At 42.0% G+C, this 20,637-nt stretch overlaps 1 non-coding gene across 1 annotated transcript; it reads right to left on the minus strand.

Annotated features, from left to right (window-relative positions):
• Positions 1 to 18,524: 18,524 nt before the first annotated feature.
• Positions 18,525 to 18,746, minus strand: LOC116284042 (small nucleolar RNA U3). The gene has a single exon (XR_004193829.1). It is a non-coding gene; the product is annotated as a small nucleolar RNA U3 (small nucleolar RNA).
• Between the last annotated feature and the right edge of the window lie 1,891 nt (positions 18,747 to 20,637).

Below are 20,637 nucleotides of genomic sequence, written 5' to 3' on the forward strand. Positions count from 1 at the left end.
GCAGAGTTTGTGGTTTGGGGTTCATAGCCTATGTTTTGGAATTTTGTATGTTTACTTACATCATTACTCTGATGATATACTTTCCTTCCATTTTCATTTTTTAAGGTTGTTTTTGATGAGTTTAGATAGACGGTAGAATTAAAATGTCTTACTCTGTTATTTTTAACTGAAAAGACTACCGTTTTGGTGTGGAGATATGACCTTGGTATGGAGTCAAACACAAGAAAGCAGATTTCAGTATATTAGGGATGGTATGTTTCCTTTTGTGTTAAAAATATACTTTATATTCATAACATATTACTAATGATATTTATTCCAGTGGTAACTGAAGTCATTTTATGGAGTGGGGAGAATGTATGTAATATATACAATTATGAAACTTTTACAATGGGCATGAATTACTTTAATAAATAAGTAAAGAAATCAATGAACATAATTCCATTTTGGAGAAACATAAAAATACTGAAGTGTCTGTGGCCCATTATGGGGTGGAGGATCCATGCCACTAAGAAGGCATCCTGTGGTTAAGCATGAAATACCCTTTTATTTTATTTTAGCCTTTCATCAAAATTTTCCCATTGCAGACCTTACAGAGAATTATCTTTCTTAGCTCGAGAAAATATAAGAGTTGCTGGCAAGAGATCACTTTGATCCCGAAGGTTGGAGGCTCCTAGGACGGGGCTGAATTAATCCCAGTAACAGTGAAAAGACAATCCCTGTCTGTGTGGGATGGTCCATGCCTGTTGTCTGGGTTTCCGGGTCTGCTGTTGGCCTCTTTCCTGACTTATTTATTTCCCTGGCTTGCATTATCATTTCCCTGCCCGTTGTCCTCTGTCATCTTCGATGACCTAGGATGCAGCATTAATAGTTTAGCAATGGTGGTATATCCCTTGGTGTATCCAGAATGGAAGAGACAAGCAATAAACAGCAGCGGTAAGCCTGTGCTGCCAGAGCTTCCTTGGAGGGCTTTCCTGCACACACCGAGAAATGGATTCATGAAACTTAGTTTGCTGGAATGAAAAAAATACAGGAAAGAAACAGAGTGGTGCACATAGCTGTCACCCTCATGTCAGAAATCTAGATGAGAAAGGTAAGTGTTAGTGGCTCGAAAAAAACTTCCAGGGAAGAGTGAGGCTGCTGTAGTATGTCAGGCAGCAGACACAGGAGCAGAGCTTGACAAGTCATTTCGATGCTGGTCTGGAAAACTCCTTGGAAATAAATACATTGTTCAAAAAGACCAAAAATCCAAATCAATCCAGAGAAGAGAGCTAAGGGAATGAGGAAAAGCAAGTCGATGAGGGATGATGGCTGCCCCTACCCTTGCTCCTGGTCATGGCCAAGACCCTGGCAGGTACAGATGTTTGATTTGCTCAGCTGACAGGCTGAGTGTGCAGGGGGAAATGTGGGCTGAAGAATCAGGCAGACCTGAGAGAAGACCCAGCTACTTGGACTTAGGATCTCAGGCCAGTAACTTTGCTCATAGGGAAATGTGGGACTGACTCTGGGTTTGGGTTTATCTGTAATGTAGAGATACTAGTATCCTCCCTGAGATATCGTTTGAGGATTAAACAAGAGAGCGCCTATAAATTGCTAGTCCACAGAAAGTGTTTAGTAAATGCTAGTTACTAATTGTCTGGAGCTTGTCCTCTGTCCCCAAGCTCTCTGAAGTGGAGCACTGGCACCTTACCCTGACTTCCCTCCTCCTCCTGCTTCTCCTCTTCCTCCTTCCTCTTTTTCTCTTCTGTAAGGATGGTGAAGCCCTGAGCTGGCAGATAAATTGGGCTCCTGCTCAGGTGAAGCAGAGAGAATTCTTGATGTATGTGTCCTGCAGCCGAGGAAGCAAGCTGTGTTTGTGCTCCTGGTTTCCATTACTGAGCTGGTCATATTTTATCTTCCCTTAAGTGGCAGCCAGATCCCTCCTGGTTAGGTCAACACGGACTCTGAATATAGGAGAGAGAAGCAGGTACTAAAAGCTGGGCAGAGGTACCTATTTCTCCTGTCCTACTGTGCTACCTAAGAGAGGCACAGACACCTTCAGACCCAAGCCTGGGAGTTGTGGTTCTCCTTTTGCAAAGCCCTTCAAGTCTGGAGGCTGTTTTCACTCAGGTGTGTGATGCTGCCAGAAGTGTTCCTTTGCACAGCTTTCATCTCGGTGCCCACCTTCGCAAAGCCGTCATTTACCACCCCCAAACCCACTGCCTGTGAAATAAAGCCCAAACTCTACCATACCCAGTGCCCTCTACTCTCTGACTCCATGTTATTCTCCATTGTATTCCCCACCATTCCTACCTTAGTGGCAAGCCCAAACTGTTCACTGTTTCCCCACACTCCTTGTATTTTCCTGCCTCTGCTCCTTTTGGATGTTGTTTCTGTGTCTAGAATACTCCGTTTTCCTCCTCCTCACTCCCATGGTCAAGTCATACCTGTTTTGCAAAGCCCAGCTCCAGTGCTAGCCCCTCCATCAAGCTTTATTTGTGCATCTTCTAGCTGGAAACAATCTCGCCCTTCTCCAAACTCCTTGGTCTTTCTCTGCACAGGGCACCGATGTCTGATGCTTAGAATTCTCCCTTCTGCAATACCGGCTTTTTGAATCTTAGTCTTCTTCCCTAATAGAATGTTGACCCCTTGAAGGCAAGACTTATGCATGACTCCTATCTTTTTTCCCCACAGTGTCTAATACACAGTAGATGACTAGATGAATGAGCTGGAAGGCAGCAGTTGAGCTGTTGTGTGTGTATATAATTGCTGATGAGGTACCATTTGGTACAACAGGTACGGCAAATTCATTTCATGCATGCCCTCATGGTCTTTCTGGTGCCCATGGCAAAGTTCTACTCATGTGCCAACCTCAGTCAGCAAATGTCTGTCTAGAGAAGTAGGTTGAGAAGAATTCTAAGGCTGTGGCTTGTGCCAGTAGAATGGGGCACTGTGACTGATCATGGATGCCTCCCATTACCCTGCATCAGAGCTGATAGAAAGATGGAAACTCTATGTCATATCACAGCTGACGTTTCCTTATTGGTAGAAAGTTGTAATAGGTGGCATGAATGTACTTGCAATGAAAATCAACTCTCCTAAAGTTAAAATCACAGCAATATATGGAGAAGTTACAAAAGGATAACACAGGATTGGAGTCACCAGGTCTATTACTTTGGCCTCTTCCACTTGGGAGCTAGTTGCAAATTACTTAATCTCCGTTTATCCACATGTACAGTGAGTTACTAACACCCATTTTACCTACTTTACAGCCAAGTAAGAGGATATTTTTCCTAGTTAGGAGGATAAAATTTTATATATATATGTATGTGTTTATGGGTAATGATTAAAATTTATAAGTAACTTATTATTTTTCACTTTGAAAACCTTATATGTTCTTCAAATTAAAAAGAATACAGAGAAGGAGAAAGAAACCTACTAATTCTTCTTCAACAGCAATAATCACAAGTAACAACATAGTGTATATCCTTCCAGATCCTTTTCAATGAGATTTACAGTCTTTAAAATTCTTTTGAGACTTATTTTCTTTTCTTGACCAATGCAGAGTGAACACTTTTAGATGTCACTGAACGTTCTTCTATAACACTGCTTGCATGTTAAATAGTATTTTATTGTATATTAATAGCATACTGTCCACTGTGAAGTTCAACACAAATGCAATGTTGATTCAATATTTAAATGATGAGCACAAGCACGGGAGACCCTGAAACTAACATTAAAAATTGTAGCCTTGTAGTTTGCTTGGAATAGTGGGTTTTCAGGTAGTGCTGTGGCCTATTACTCAGGAATCTTTATGGCAGTGGTGATGGTCAGGTGTGCTGATCTGCAATGAAGGTTAGTACATTGAATTTAACAGGGCTCAGAGGACAAATAAAGAGAGAGGCTGAACCTGCCTCAGGCAGTGTTTATGTGCTCATTGGATGTTAGAGTCAGTTTTGCAAATGTTCCTACAGGAATGAATTCATTTTTGAAAAATAATCAACAAGAAAGAAAGGGCAGGAATAGTTTTGAACTCAGATTTTTGTAAGGCTCTTTGTGCCCCTGTCGTTTAAAAAAAGAAAGAAAAGAAGCAGAAATTGAGTAAATTTAGAAAAGGACAACGAGCACTGCGATTGCTTCTACTGCCTTAGAAGAAATACTCCTTCCTTGAATATAGGAGTCTCTTTGGTCTGAAGTACGCAACTAGATTTCTGAAAACATTAGAAACATGAGAACATTTCCCAATTTAGGTTTCTGTAGTATTACTGTAAAATATAAATCACTCTAAATGGTCAGCTCCATAGGACGTATCTTTTTAGGACTTTTTAAGAATTCTAGGGACTTGTGTTTGCAGTCGGGTGTAGTAAAGTCACACAGGCTTCGGAAATGTGGAAGATCTGGCTTCAGTTTCACTTCTGCCATTCTCTAGCTGCGTGATCCTGAGCAAATTACCCAACTTGCAAAATGGAGACGACCATCCCTGTATCCCAGGATCATTTTGAGAATTAGGTGACATCTTGTGTTTAAATCTCTTGGCAGAGGGTAGGTGCTCACCAAGTGCTGACCACCCACCTGTGCAGTGGGCTCCAAACAGGTCATGGAGGCAGTCACATTGGCTCACTCTCTCTTCTAGGGAACCTGATGGCTGAACCACTAGAAAATTTAATTTTCTTGGCTGCATAAATTATTTGTTACAATGTGAGTAAAAGCACTAATTTGCACAGTCTGAAGGAAGGTTCTAAGAAATTAGATAATTGATTAAAGCAAGCATGAAAGAAGAGGAGCTCAGGCATTTTGGGATGTCCTTGGCTCCATTCCAGTATCTTCTCTTACCATCAGTGTATTTTACCGTAATTCTAATTACTTTCCTCTTGGCCTAGAGGCTTCCAGGTGGCCCAGGCTCAGCTCTTTTTGTGGCCACTCATCTCAGGCCTAGCTTTAAGCCATCTGAGATCAAAGTCTTCTGCTTAGGGGATGCTGCATTTAATTCTCTCTTATCACGTGTGGCCAGAGAGGTAAGGACAGATACTTTGCTGTGTTTTTATCAAACTTGATTTAATACCCAGCCCATTTGCTTTTGAAGTTTTCACCCAGTGAGAGACGAAGTGGCTTATGAGGACAGAGCAATGTCCCCAATTCTGCATTGCTTCTTCCCTCTGTGTACTCCTTAATCTATTGCCAAAAGTTATTCCTAAAAAGGATCACCTTTTCTCTTAAACATCACAATAATATCTCCATATAAATGAAATTATTTTAAAAACTATCATTAGATCTTATACAGTTTTCTCTCCAATGTGATTTGTAACACTGAAATGTTGTTAAATTCTATGCGCTAAAGAAGCTACATGGAAATATACTACGTATATCCAGTTGGTTCATCATATTTATATCAACATCTCCTTTAAGGCCTTAGAGATAACTCTAAGCATTGACTCTTTCAAATATTACGGTGTTTTTGTTGAATCAACGTCAGCTGCTGAGACTTTAAGTGAAAGTCGGAGCACTAAAAATGGGCCCAACATTTGAATTCTGTTTTAATTCCTCTTGAGTGGCCAAAGGAGTGGTCCTGTAGGTATTGAGCTTTTGTTAAATGAAGTATAGCTGGGCTTTCCTTATGTGGACTGGGAAATCACCTCAGTCTTTAGGGCTGCTGCTGAAATGAACTCTTTCCACTATGAAACATAAATTAAATCGAAAGATTGGAGCTCTGGAAAGTCTCCTACCCTGTATTCCACCCCAAGGCCATAGTGGAAAATAAAACAGCAAGAGAGAACTTCATGAAATGTCAAGAATGCTAATGAACCCTGGTCACCTAAGCGTATTAAACCAAGGAAATCTACATAGGGAAGCCAAGCTTCAAACATAAGAGAACATTCAGGATGCAGTGGCTTTCCCAGTTATTTAAAGCCTGGACCATTTTCACCAGCCAGGTGGCGTGCCTGCTGGCACGTTGCCTCATGCAGCTAAGGAGACAGGTTTGGTTGGCATTAAAGACTTCTGACAGTCATTTGTCACTATCAGAATATAGAATATTTTGTGGCCTGGAAGAATTATTTGATTGGCTGCTTTAGTAATTATAGCATTGATTTGTCCCTCATGTCACGTTTGTTACATCTGTGTTAACAGCCCAGGGAAAACAAAACGGTTGCAATTTGTTACCTGTATTTTGGGGGATAAAAACTAGCTGGTTTCACATTTGTTTATTTTTCCTTTACCAAGCAAAGCTGTTACCCAATAATTAACTGAACATCAGACTTAGGAAAGAAATAAAGTGCTTGATTTTTTTCTTTTTTTTTCGAGTCCTGCACTATGTGGAAAAATTCATGGGAGGGCAGGGAGAGAAGACATTTCAAGAAATTGCTATATACCACGGTTAAGAAATGTCCCTGGGATCGTAAAATCATAAAAGAATAATTGGATAGAGACACCACCTGATTCTCCTGGGGGACTCTAATGACACTTTTGAGAGCCGAGAAGGCCCTCTACATGAATCTCAGAAACATTCTGCAGTTTTTGCCTCTTCTCTCTTCACCTCAATGGGTTTCTGGCCAAGTCCCAGGACCAGGAGCTGAGAGAGAGGCTGGGTCTCTGCTCTCTCTCAAGATGAAGTGAAATACCAGACATGCTGAAGTTCCTGTGTGAAATCTCCAGGGAAGTTTACAAACCTTATGTGCTGTCTGTTTTATGGGCAAAGTTCTAAACTAACCATGTCATCGGTGTAGCTTCTGACCAACTCTTCAGTCTTTTTCTCTTGTGACATTGTTAAGAAATACAGTTCCAGCCCATGTGGGTTTAGTTGGGAAGGCACCCGAAGGTTTTGGTGGGAGGTGAGTCGCATTTCAAAAAGCTGAAAATTTCTGCCCGGTATGAGAAAGAGAGAACCATTGTCCACAGGAGAATCATCTTCATTAGTCTTAACTAGGATGCTGACATTTGAATTGGATGTTTGGAGGTAATTGTTTTGTTGCACCAGTACAAAATGTCCACCTTGGCCAGTACTTGGGACAGGTGTCCTAAATGCTTAAGAATAATTAACAAAAATTGAATGGCTTGAGATTTGGGGGAAAGGGAAAAATTCCAGGAAAAGAGGCAATGTCGGTAGAGAAGCTCTTTTTCCTTTTGGTACCACTGTTTGCGCTTGGGCTTCTTAACAGCAATCTCGAATGGCTAGCATTCATGAAGTCCATTTGGGTATGTAAGGGCTTCCCAGGCCTTATTCCACTCAGTCCTGGAAGCTTCCCCAATTGCAGGTGTCAGTTTGTAGGTAAAGAATCTGAAGTTCGGGAGGGCTCTGTGGTTTGCCCAAGGGAGCTCAAAATGCAAATATTAAGGCATGATTTGTGGTCACCCTTCCCGGAATTACTTCTGCTTATATGTTCATCAGGATCTTCTGTGGAGTTTTTTTGAAAATGTAGTTTCCTGGGTTTTACCCCAATACCTCCAAGGAAGGGATTGGGAAACCCTAGCTTTTGCTTGTTACTTTATATATTCAGCTCCCAAGAATTCCTGAGGAACAGCCCTTGAGAGCCATGTAACAGTCCAGGATGAGTACAGGTTATGCCTGATGATGGGTTGCGACTGAAGAAGGAGGCCAGGGAATCAGCAGAAAAGACTCTGTTTGGCACTGGGGGGAAAGTGGGGCGATGCACATGCACTTGGTCAGCTCTGTCCCCCCACTGTCAACAAGGACACTGCGGAGCCCCTCTTTAGCTTCCATGGGTTTTTTTTTTTAAACTTTAAAGCCCCCTACTTCCAGCCCCTGGCACAATTTCTCACACCCAGTAGATATTGTAATACATTTGTGAAATGACCACATAAATGCTCTATCCTCACCAGAGCACAGAACACAACCTGGCCGGTTTAGGTGCAAGTAAGGGGTAGAACTTGAGGAATAGACTGAAAAGGCGTGGTGTCTGGGTGGCTGGACTCTGTAATTATTGGGAGATGGGGAAGGAGCAGCATGTTCTGAATGCCTTGCACACATAAGGCCCTTTCATGAGTCATTTCATTTCTCCTTATAGCGTCCCTCCAAAGTAACTACCATTACACACACTGAATAGATGAGCAGCTGAGCAAATTTAAGTATCCTGCTCATGGTCATGTGGTTAGTATTGGAAGCCCAGAATTCCAACCTGTCTGTCTGAGGCAAAGCCAAGCCTTTTAGACTTTACCCTGTGTCTCCTGATTAGAGAAGAATCTCAGTCCAGAGCCACACTGTTCAACTGAAAAATAAGGAAAGCTACAAACATGAACCACATATGTCATAAAAAATTTTCTAGCATGCATGCTTAAAAAAGCAAAAAGACATAGGTGAAACTAATTTCAATAGTATATTTTATTTAACCTAAGTACCTAAAATACCATTTTAGCATGCAATTTAAAAAAGTCAACAAGATATTTTTCATTCTTTTCTTCATACTAGTTTTCAAAAGCTGACATGTATCTGACACTTCCAGCGCACCTTAATTAGGACTGACCACGTTTCAAGTGCTCAGTATCCCCGTGTGGCTGATGGCGGCCAGACTGGACAGGACGGATGTGGAGAATCAGTATTGCTTTTGTTACCGAACTCAGGCTCAGCTGCTCAACGCTCAGGAAGCCACTGTCCAAAAGAACCAACTCCAAAATCCTCAAGTTTCAGCCAAGATTTATACAAGACCTGAAGCAGGAAAAAGACTGCGGGCTATGTGCTGGGGGTAGACATCTTTGTGCATTAATCACGAGGTGCTGTGGGTGTGCTAGCATCATCGGAACTCAAGTGTGGTCATTACACTGTCCAGATCAGCGCATCTGTTCAGTGGGTCAGTGGTTGTGTGTTTCTGAAAAAGCGAGAACAGAGACAGAGTAGAACAGGCAAAGCAAAACAGGAACCAGTCCATCAAACCCTGAAGCTACGTTGAACTATTAACAAGCCCTTGGTTGTAACACCATCAGGATACTTACTTGGGTTAATAGAGGGGAACTCAGCACTGGGACACCCGGGAGGAGGTGATGTTTTGAAGGGTGACTAGGTCAGGCAATCCAATGTGCAAGAATATTTTATTCGTTCGACATAAATTAGTGACTACCTCCTATGTACCAAGCATTGTTCTAGTCCCCAGGCTGGAGAGGTAAGTAAGATCCAGTGCTTTCACTAATGGAGTCTCCACTCTAGGAGGGGAGATAGACAATAAGCAAATAAACACATAATGGAAGTAATTTGAAAAAAAAACATGTAACCAGCAAGCAGATAGTGTGGCAGGGACTTTTTTTTTTTTATTGAAGTATAGTTGATTTACAATATTGTGTTAGTTTCAGGTATGCAGCAAAGTATACAGCAAAGTGATTCAGTTATTTTTCTTCAGATTATATTCCATTATAGGTTATTACAAGATCTTGAATATAGTTCCCTGTGCTACACAGTAAATCTTTGTTGCTTATCTATTTTATGTATAGTAGTTTATGCCTGATAATCCCATACTCCTAGTTGCCCCTCCCTCTCTCTCCTCTTTGGTAATGGTAAAGGTGGGACTATTTTTGATGAGGTAATGATGAGAGGTGTTTCTGAAGAAAAGCCATTTGAGCAGAGACTGGCGCCAGGCATAAGGAAGCCTGGATAAATAGTGTTCTATGCAGAGGGAGTCTTGAGATGGCAACATGCTGAACAGGGTCTGGAAACAGCAGGGCCCACATTTGGAGGGGAGGGGGCATGGTAGCAAATGAGGCCTGGGAGTGAGGCTGGAGTCAGCTCGTGCCAGGACTCAAAGGGTGCGGGAAGGACTTCCCCAAGTGTGATGGGAAGTCTTCCCAGGGTTTTGAGTCAGAGGTCGGGGCTCTCTGAATACACATTCCTTTCTATTCTGGCTATGGTGTGGAGGATAAACTGGAGGTGGGGGTGGTGAGTGGCAGGTTGTTATTGCAGGTAATGGGCAGAGCTGTGAGGAATGTCTAACTTCAGGGGGATGAGGATGAGCAAACGGTAGATGTGGTTCCATTCTCAGGGCACTGGTGTCGCTGAATGTTGTTTTATATATTACATAGGCATGTGTCGATAATTGGAGAGCTTTTTTTCAGATTTTACAATTGAATGCTATTAAGTGGCTTTCTCAGAGAATTATGTCATGATCTCTTGCCAAAACTGGGGTAGGATGGGTGGATGTGGTTGACATTGGAGGGTGGTCTGGTCAGGAACAGCAGACACCAGACTCAGCCTTAGTCCTGCCAATTCTCTTCTCTGGGAGGGTCCCGAGGGATACTGAGTTGTGAAAAAAAACAATGACCCGTGAAAAATAAGAGCAGCACTGTATTGTCAGCTGATCTTGTATTTAAAACTCCAGCGTACAGCTACTGGGTGAAAAACAAGTAACGCAGGAGGCATGAAAGGGACACGAAAAGCGGGAGGATTCGTCTCTTGGACCCATGCCCGGATCTTCGAATCTCACCACTAGAGATGAGAGCACCCCTTCAATAGAACATGAGCGTCATAAAGACTGGGATCCCGCCATATCATGAGAGGTAGAACCCGGCATCTAAGAAGTGCTCAGTACTTGTTGCATCCATTCATTCACTCATTCAGTGACTCCTTCATCCAATGAGTACCTTCTCTGGGCACTGGAATACAGCAGGGAGGAGACACGGCCGTTGCATTCTGAATTCGCAGTTCACCACCAGACTTTACTGTGTGATGAGTTCTTTGGAGAGGAAGGACAGCTCCCTACGGGAGCGCACCTGAGGGTTCCCAAAACCAGGGTGAGGAGGGGTGGGGAGCCTTCCTGGAGGCAGGGGCGCCTGCAGAGATCCTTCCTGGCCTTAGACTGGGGCATGTATGCATCTGTGAACGGTAAGGAAACACTCTGTTGGTGGACTTGCTGGCAGTACCAAGGTCGTTTGAATGCAGAGCTGTATTTTCAAAATAATAGCCTGTAGTTAGCTGGCAAATTTAAATGGTGATAAAGCCTCATTAATATGTATGACTTGCACTTTTCCTAAATTTGGTACAGTGCAAAGCTGGAGTATATGGTAATTTAAAAAAAATCTACATTCATTCCATTCATTTGAGTAATCTGGCATATAATACCTGATTATCATAATTTTACCTAAATAATGAAGAAACTAGACAAGGGAAAAATTAAAATCTTTCACATTAGACACAATTATAATTTTTTTTACAGTAGCATTCACAGTTAAATTCTTAATTAAGTCTGCATGCCTCTTTTATAAAAGTGTATTTTGTAGATATAGTTAATCTTTTAACATCTGCATTAATGAGAGGAAAGAGCAGCATAGATAATTCCCCCAAACCGAAGCTTAAAATCCATCTCCACTGGGCTGTGTGATAAAGTCTATCCTCCGCATGCCTGATACTTGCTTTCCTGATGATGCTCTTTGTGGGATAATGCTAACGTGCCTTTGCATTTCCTGAAAAGAAAAAGAATGGCTGATGTAAATCAGGGAAGAGAATATGGCAGGGGCTGAGGGGTGGGGAAGGCTGTCTGGGATTGACATTTTTCCAGGGACAATACGTATGTAGATTATTGACTAGCACATACAGTATAAGTTGAAAGAGAAAAAGAAATTTCTTTTTTCCTTCCTTTATTCCTTTGTTTCTTCCTCCCTTCATTCCTTTGTTTCTTCCTCCCTTCTTTCCTTCCTTTCTTCTCTTAATTCATTTATTATATTGTCAGCAACATTCAGTGTCAACAAAAGCACACAAATCCATTCAAATTCAGGTTAAATCTTAACCATAAACCCTGGGAAGCAGCTTATCAACATGATCGCCTCCATGGGAACTAAATACTTCTGCCCATTTCTAGCCTAAAGCCCTCTAGACACATAGTTGTAAATTTGAGGGGGATAACGCCGTGCATATGTTGATGCTTCTTCTGTGCATATGCTGATGCCCAATACAATAGTCTTTGGAAATTACGGAGAATTCTGGAGTCATCTTCAGTTGTGGGAGGGCATTTTTCAGTATTTGTTGCTGTCATCATAATAAAGATTACAAATGATCTCCCTGCTGCTCAGGGTATATCTTCTAGGACCAGACATCAACCCAAAGATGGCAGAAATGCATTCAGAGTCCCGCTTTATGAATTTACTTTGCTTATTGCATTTCCTTTCTTGGAAATGTCATTGCTTTGGAATTACTGGGATCATGGAGAAAAGCATGCCATCAAGAGTGTAAGCTATAGAGTGGGGAAATGTGATAAAGTCAATTTAAGTTTGACAGAAATCTTGGGGGTTTTTGATCCACAACTTCTAGGTAAGTGCTTCACCCTTTGTGCAGTCAGAGGGAATGTTTTTAGCCATTTTTGTTGTTGTTGTTGAACACACATAAGAAAGGGCAGACCTGGTATGTTACCAGCTTGATGGTAGTTTGGAATAATATGCCATCTCCAAAAAAAAAAAAAAGCCCACTAATTCAATTAAGACACAAATGTAATTGTGTTGGTTTCTGGCTGTGAAAAAAAGAGAAGCAGGACAATGAAACTGCATCAGATACTAAATGGTCCTCAGTGTAAGACAAACTTCTCATTCATTTCAACAAGAGCAATCTTAACCCCCCATTTAAAATGCTCATATAAAATTTAGCATGTTGTTTTCAATAATCATGCAAGATATCACGTACTAGAAATAGAAATTGCAAAGCATTTTCTTTAGGACATGTGGTCTAAATTTTAGAGCATGTTCATGTGCATACTTGTGCACACACATGCACACACACTCACAGGAACTCTCATCACTCAGTCTTGGGGTATCAATTTACATGCAAAGACAAAGACTTAGTTGGAAGGACAGGGTTACTTACAGAATCAGTAAGAGGCTGAAGTAGCAGGCTTGGAAATAGGAACCAAGACAATCTAGTTGACAGGAATTATTTTTTAGCATCAGAGGGCTGAGGCTCACTAAATAAGCCCCAGCCATTTTCCTTGTGTCCTTCTCTTGATTGAAATTGAGACTCCTGGAAGGAAGCAAGCATCCAATTGGCTCATTTGCTCACTCGCTCAGCCTTGGTAGGAGAGAGTGGGATATTTGCATCAGTGGTCAAACAAGACTGTATCCAGTGGGGGAAGGTTGGAGGATGGAGACTGGGCAGCCCCAAAACAGAAAGCAAGTAGTCCAGGGTATGAGGCTGAATAAGTATTACTCCTTGGAGAGATTTCCCTATCCCTGAGTGGAGAGCTGACCGTCTTCTCTTTGATCGTTTCAAAGCAGAGCACAGCTTGATGTGATATAAGGAGCCTCTGGCATGGAGTCTGAAGACCTGGTCTCATACAGCTTGGCTTTGTGACTTTTTGCGTTTTGCTTGTCTTCTTGGCATCTTAGTTTCCGCATCTTGCTCGTCTCATGGAGTTGCTTCGGACACTAAGATAAGTGTGCATTAATATACGTGAAAGCACTTTCTAAGACTGTAAAGCAGTTTCCAAATGTGCCTGTGAGTTTGAGAATCTTCTGTTAGTGACTTCAAGAGCCCAAAGAATGACACAAGGGCCCAGCAGCGTGTTTTAGATCTTGCATGCATCCTAGAGACTGAGATCAGTGTCATTTCATGAATGTGTCCCTGATGGATTAGCTGGGTGAAATGACTGTCAGGAAATGTAGTGTTAGATGCAGTCTGGTATCCACCAAACATAGGTCATCCCTTATAAGGAAAAATTTCCCTTTCCTCTTTCTAGAACAATCTGTCTCATGACGCTCGTTCCCAGCAGCCCTTAGGTTTCGGGCATCTGTCTGGATCTGGGGTTCTTACATGATAAACAAAAAACATATGCAGTGATGTTGTACGTTATTTGACGACTACATCCCTGGAGTCTTAAACATAATTCAAAATTCACCTATTTCAAGACTAATACCAACAACAGGTAGGAGGAAGCTTTGTTTACCAGATGAAATGAGTGTCCCCTGTAGCCCTGGCATAAATTTGGTTTACAGTTCACTTGCCTCCTTCAGCTCTGAGATTAAATCATGTGATTGTTGACAAACTTTTAATTTGGGGAAGGGTTAGAGTTGCATTATTTCAAATTTTGTCTCAATGTATTTTATGTCACATTATACTGAATTCACATAATTCAAATCTGCACGCAGTGTGGTGGCTCTGTAATTTGGTACAGTGCTCTAATGACCTCACCTTCTATAATGCCCCAAATTTCAGGAGCACCTTTGGTTTCAATCAGTAACATGTCCACTGTTAAGTGTATCCTATTTAGCAAATGCATAAGAAGGCGCCCAGTAAAGCTAGAATACTTTAGTGTACATTTCATCTTGACCCATCTATGGAAAATTCTGATTTTTAGAAACCTAGGCACTTGTGTCTGATGACTGTGTCTTGTTTTCACATCGGCCAACTTAATGGGAACTGGATGAAGAGTTTTTGTTTTCATGCTATGCCAGTTTGTCAGCTGGGAAATGAGTTGCTCTGTTTTTGGTGACGGGGTGAATGATACAAGTCAAGGGGGCAGACCTCGCCCCGTCAAGAGATAGGTGTGCTTGTCAGTTTCAAGGAAGGCTTCGTAGTGAGGTAAGCAAAGCCAAGGGGCTGATGGAGAAACACTGGAATCACCTGGAAGAATCTGGACTGTCCACAGCAGACCTTTGGATTCCTCATGCTCACATTTGCCATTTAACCAAGGCCCCGGGAAGCCCACTCACCATCTCAAAGTCACACAGCTGTGAGGTGTGAGGCCAGACCAAGGTGGGCTTTTTTTTTTTTGCATCCACAAACAACCCGCTTCCTCCTTTGAGGGCAAGCCTTTAAACTGTTTTGTAAAGGAGCCTTCTCCTCTTGTTTTCTGTAGTTCTCTTTTTCTATCCATATCTTTTAATCTTACTTTCTAAAAACAGTTTTCAGGGCTAGACCTACAAAATTCATTTTTTTAAAAAGGAATGATTAGGTATTTTTGTCAAACAAACAAATCCATTGGCCTTTGAATGAGGTATAGAAAAGTAGTACACTTCAAAATGAACTGGCTGCGCACAATAAACTTAAATTTGAAAAAACAGAACAATAGGAAAATTCTTAGATGAACATACAGGTTCCAAGTGGAATACTCTTTAATGTGGAATTACATGAGCATGGCGTAGATGAATTATGGCATAATTTCCTAGATTCCTCTGCCTGTATCTTTGGTTCTAGTTGAACTGTCTCCTCCAATTTTGTCTCACCTCTATTCTTTTTTTGTGTCTGTGTAGGTTTTAGGGTGACCTCGCCTAACATTGCACTGGGAACTTAATAAATGAAGCTACTACTTCTTATTCTTGGTTATTCATGATTTTGCATATATGGGTCTTATCAATTCTTAAAACAAAAATAATCTCTTAGAGTAATCTGGAGGCGCATAGTCTGCCAAGTACTTTCTGCCTATCTGAGTCCACTCAATCCTCACAGTGGCCTTCTGGCTTAGACTGAATAAATACCACCCCCTTTATAGGGATAAGTAGCTTGAACCACGAGACATTTTGCAGCATGCTAGGGCAGGAGAGCTGAGATCCGTCCCACATCACCTGATTCTCTGCTCTCCGTTCTTTCTCTTTAGCCACACAGCTTCTCCCTAGGGTCATTCCACTTCTTTCCAGTCTGTATGAGGGGCCTTGCACACGTCCACACAGGGGTATGATCTGCAGCAGCATTCTAGCAACTGCCATCACAGGCAGCACCTGCTCTTCCCCTAATGGTATAACTATTTGTGTCTTAATCCTCCTCTCCAACCCAAGCCCAGTGTCCAAATGGCGACTCATTTAAACCCAGACCTCAGTCATGGTCAGCAGGATGGGTACACCCTTGCCATCGTGCCTCCACCTCTTGCAGCTTGTTAACTCGCTGCTCTAACAGAGCAGCTTCACACCACCTCCCGACCAGACCCGACTGCCGGCAACACATGCAGGCTCTGCTGTAATTAAGTATTGATTTCATGTAATGTGTGTGTACGGAGGAAGCTCATCTCATTTGCGGGCTGCTGTTATCTGTCGGTAGAACAAAATGTGTGATTATCAGTGGATATCCTATGGCTATCTATGGCGAACTGTAACCTCTAATCCATCTAATTGTAGTGACATTACGGTACGCCATGCGAGAGTGGATTGTTTGTCTTAACGTGACCTCTGCTGCTGTTGGCCTGCTTTTGTGCCCAGAAATAGCTGCACAGATTCTTCATTGCAACTCTTTCTTTGTTCCAATTTGGCTCTGCCAGGAAGAAAACTAGCAAAGTCCATTTACTATGATGTCTCGTGGCTGTGACTTCAAATAAATGGAGGACCGCATATTATTTGTTTTCTGCTTTCTCTCTAGCGGTCACACCTCGTGACATTTTTTTCAGTAACCTTGCTATTCTCAGGAGAAGAAGACAAGAAATTTTGGATGGAGACGAAGTTTACATGATTAACGTCTTCAGGAAACGCTGGTGGGTTCTTGAGTGTGCCGTCACCTCTATCCCGCATTCACAGGCCCCGGGGCCGAGCTGAGATTGCTCTGCTTTGTAGATTTGATGAGGCAGGGATATTGAGGGGAGAATCCCTCTTGCCTACTGCAGGAAGGAGAGCCTGAGGACCTGGGACCTGAGTCTCTCTTCATTGTGTGCTTTCTCTTTCCATTTGACAGCTTCATCTCGACTGAGTCACTGGCTGTCTTGATTAGGACTTTTCTCCCAACAGTGGGATGGGAGTTTCTAAATAAAGATATGAGCTATTTGTGTAGGTGTCTCTTGCCTGTTTGGAGTTTTCCATCATACGGTAGGCGGTTGGATGGAGTAGCCTGTGTAGGTGGTGACTTTTTCTATCCCTGCTCAAAATACTGTCCCGGGGTATCAGGAAATGAACCAATTAAGAAGTCTTGTCTTCAGGGCTGGCCCTGTCTCCTTTAACACAGCAACCTCTCTCTCGTGTGCCGTGCTGCCTAAAATTCCTTCCATTAGGTGTTTCTTTCCTGCTGCCCGGTGAAGGGATTAAAAGCACAGTAATTTCCCTTGAATGTCCTCCTTTCATACATTTCAGCAAGGGGTCTTTTAGGGACCATATTGACAATAATATTGCACAAATCATGGACACTTCTTTTGGTAGTTCTAAGTGGGGAATGGAGAAGAAGATTTGGGCTTTGGGGTCGGAGAGATCTGGGTTCTGATTTCCCAGTATATTTTTTTTAATACTGAACAAATAAATTTCTCATCCTCTCAGAGCTTCAGTCTTCTCATCTAAATAATGTGGGCATAACAAGGATCTAGCAGGTCATGAAGACTGAGTAGGCAGTACTCATAGAGTCATCTAGCTCGGTACCTAACACTGGTAGACTGAGGCATCCTGCCATCCACCACACTGCCTCGTCCACTGAGCAGACGTCATTCTGAGTCAATTAGAGCTCTGTCAATATAGACCTTTCCCAAAGTTTAATTGTGTTTCTTTCATATGGTCATTTGAACTGTCTACAGAGTGTTTCTAAGACAGTACCTAGACACCTGGCCTATTGGAGAATGTCCTGAATGCTTGTTCAAAAGGGTCCATCCAGAGGTGAAAGATGAAGCTGGTGAGAATCATCTTAAGAATCATCTGGGCACATGCTAAATCTGGGCAGATTCTAGGACCCCACTCCACAGAATCTGATTCAGTATGTGTGAATGAGGGGCCCCTGAAATTTGCATGATTAATGTGCTCCTCAGATGATGATAATGTTTTTGGGCCCGATTTCAAGAAATACTTTTGCAAATATGTCAGCAGAAGAACCACTGGACATCTGAGATTGTCAGCTAGGAGAGGGCCACGCATAGGGGACAAGACGGTAGCCTTCCAATTACCAAATACGTGTTACGGGCATGATGTGATTCGTCCTGGAGCCCCAGGGGTCACAACAGAACCTGATGGGGAGAAATTCCAAGGAAGAAAATGTTGGCTTAATATAGGTGTTTTCTAAAAATGAAAGCCATCTGAGGGTGGAATATACTACCTCCAAGGGTAGTGAGCCCACCAGCTTAGGAGAAACTCAAGTTTGTCTGAGTGGCCTCTGGGAATTTTACATAGAAGAAATTAGCTCATGCTCTCATCCCCTATGGTGCTTAATGACATTTATTGTAATTGTTTACCTATCGGTCTAGTGCATTCACTCTCACAAGTGTTCATTATCCATCTACCTGGAGCCTGATTCTGTGAAGATGAAGCACAGAAGTGCTGCGTGAATCCAGCCAAAGGTGTGAATTTAACAGATGCTGTTGTTAGGAGAGAAGGAGCTAAGCTTCCATTTCCAAATGGGAGAAGGCAGTAGGCGTATCAGGCAATGAGAAGAGAGGGGAAGATTATCCACTGGAGGAAGGGAGAGGGAGTGGATCAGTTTTTCTTTGAGAAGAAAGGGTCTTTCAAACCAGCATTTTACACGGTAAGTGAAGCTTTCATTTTCTTCCAAATGGGTATCCATTTTTCCACCTTTCTCTTCAGAACTATGAAATTCCAGTTGTCACTTGGAAATAAAATGATTATTAAACACTAGTTTTCTCGGTTCCACATGCATCATTCCTTCTCCCTTTAAATTTGTGGTCACCGTTATTGTGCATAAGATGTACTCCCCCGCCTTTTTTTTTTTTAACTCCAAAACTTCTTAGACTATGCCCTCTCCCTCTTACTCTCCCAAAGGAAGAGAAAAACAATCATCGCTGGCAAACGGCAGTTGCAGCGAGGCAACACCAAAGCCAGCTTCACACTCAAGAGAGAACCCTGCCCCTCCTCCTTGTGGAAGACGCTCCCCTTTTGATTTTCTACAAACTTTTATGAGAAATGTTGTTTGGAGCAAGTAGGAGACACTGAATAGTTTCCCTCCTGCTAGGATTTCAGAGTAATAGCACCATTTTCTAGAGTCTACACTCAGTTTCTGTTTCAAAGCTAGAAGTCAACTATTCATACCAAGATGGCATTAGATGTCTTTAGAATTGGGTCACCCAGGTGACATTTTGTTAAAAGCTTACATAGGTCAGTTATTAGACCCAGAGTTTTATAATTAGCTGACCTCAGATGCCTTGTTAATCCTCATGTGTGGGTTCATGTGAAGTTGTGGCTCGATTTGATGGTTCTTTGTTGTACCTCCTTTCCCTAATACCTTGATGGTTGCTATTTATTTGGTATTTTAAAAATTTTCCTCTTATTGACATATAGATCCATCTATCAAAAAGTCATAAGAATAACTTGATGTATGAATGTTCAGAGTTTCTTCAAATCCCAGTAGAGTGAGATTCTCTAAAAGTTCTAGTTTTGGAAGTTGCCATCAGCAGCAGATTTTGCTGAATAGTACTATATATGTTTAATAATAAGATTTCCATTTTTGGTAAACTATTTCTTGTGGAAGTATTCTCTGTGATGCTGAGGTTATAGAAAATATCATTTTTCTGTCACTGTTGGTGTTCTTCAGACCCTCGTTTTTAAATGGATGTGCTTTTGGAAACCTAGATGGTTATCTACATCAGAAAAACACCTTATCCTGGGCCGCATCAGGCGAATTGGACAAAGCAATGCAATTTAGTTGGGGGGAAATGGTATGTAATACGTTTTATAAGAGCTGGCTTCCAATAATAACCATCTGACCCCTGTGATCCTGTGTTTTCAATTTTCCTTTTAAGGAATACAACCAGCAATGCTGCTAAGGCATACTTCTCTGTCAAGTGTTCACCGATTTGTGAATTGTTGGACAAGTTTTCCATCTTCAGTGTTAGAAGACAAACATCAAACACTACTTTTCTCTTAAAGTGTCTTCTCACGCAGCTGTCTCATGGCATGTGCTAAACTCTGCATTTGTATTTGTATTTGTAAAGGCTTCCCTTTACAAAGGCTTCCCTGATCAGGGAAATAGGGCTGTGATTTTAACCTTGGTTCTAGGTTTTTATTTTTGGTTTGACTTTTTAATTTGGAAATAAGCTCAGTATCTGCTAATTGAAAGAATGAAAGGAGCAGCCCATTGCTAACACCTAAACTCATTTACTGATTGCTTATCGTGTGCATATCTTTTTGATGGGCTTTATTCTGGGACATCTTATACAACATAGCCCATTTAAAAGGCTGCTTAATAAAGTAGCAGTTTCAGAATCCTTGGTGGGAGGTAGGTGTGATAGGCTTCCCCACCTGCCATGTAGGGCAGCAGCCTGAGGATGTCTATGTAGGGAGATGATCAATAAAAACATTTCTAGGAAATGCCCTGTACCTTCAAATAATTCCTTGGCTTCCGGGAAAGAAGTCCAGATAACTTGAATGTTATCTTGGTAAAAATGTTGAAGTGAATCGTGATCTCAATTCCTGCCTCTCCTAGGTTTTCTTTTCTTTCTAAATCAAAGAGCAGTTTAACATTAGTAGAGGTTTATTAATTGTCTATTGTTGTACCATAAGTTGCCTGCAAACTTACCAGCTTCAAACCACCAACATTTATTATCTCCCAGTTTCTGAGGGGCAGGGTTTCGGGGTGGCTTACCTTGGTAGTGCTGGCTCAGGGTGTCTCTTGAGGTTATGGTTAGGGGGTCAGTAGGGCTTCAGTTATCTGAAGGCTTAGGACTGGAAAGACTGAAAGACTCTGAAAGATCAGAAAGATTAGGACTGTCAGATGAGCTTCCAAGAAGACTCGCCCATGGCTCTTGGCAGGAGGCCTCAGTTCCTTTCTATATGAGCCCTTCTACAGTGTCCTTAGGACAAGCAGCTGGCTTTCCCTGGAGTAAGTGGTCAGAGACA

Source organism: Vicugna pacos, chromosome 17, assembly GCF_048564905.1.
Source record: "Vicugna pacos chromosome 17, VicPac4, whole genome shotgun sequence".
Taxonomy (NCBI): Eukaryota; Metazoa; Chordata; class Mammalia; order Artiodactyla; family Camelidae; genus Vicugna; species Vicugna pacos.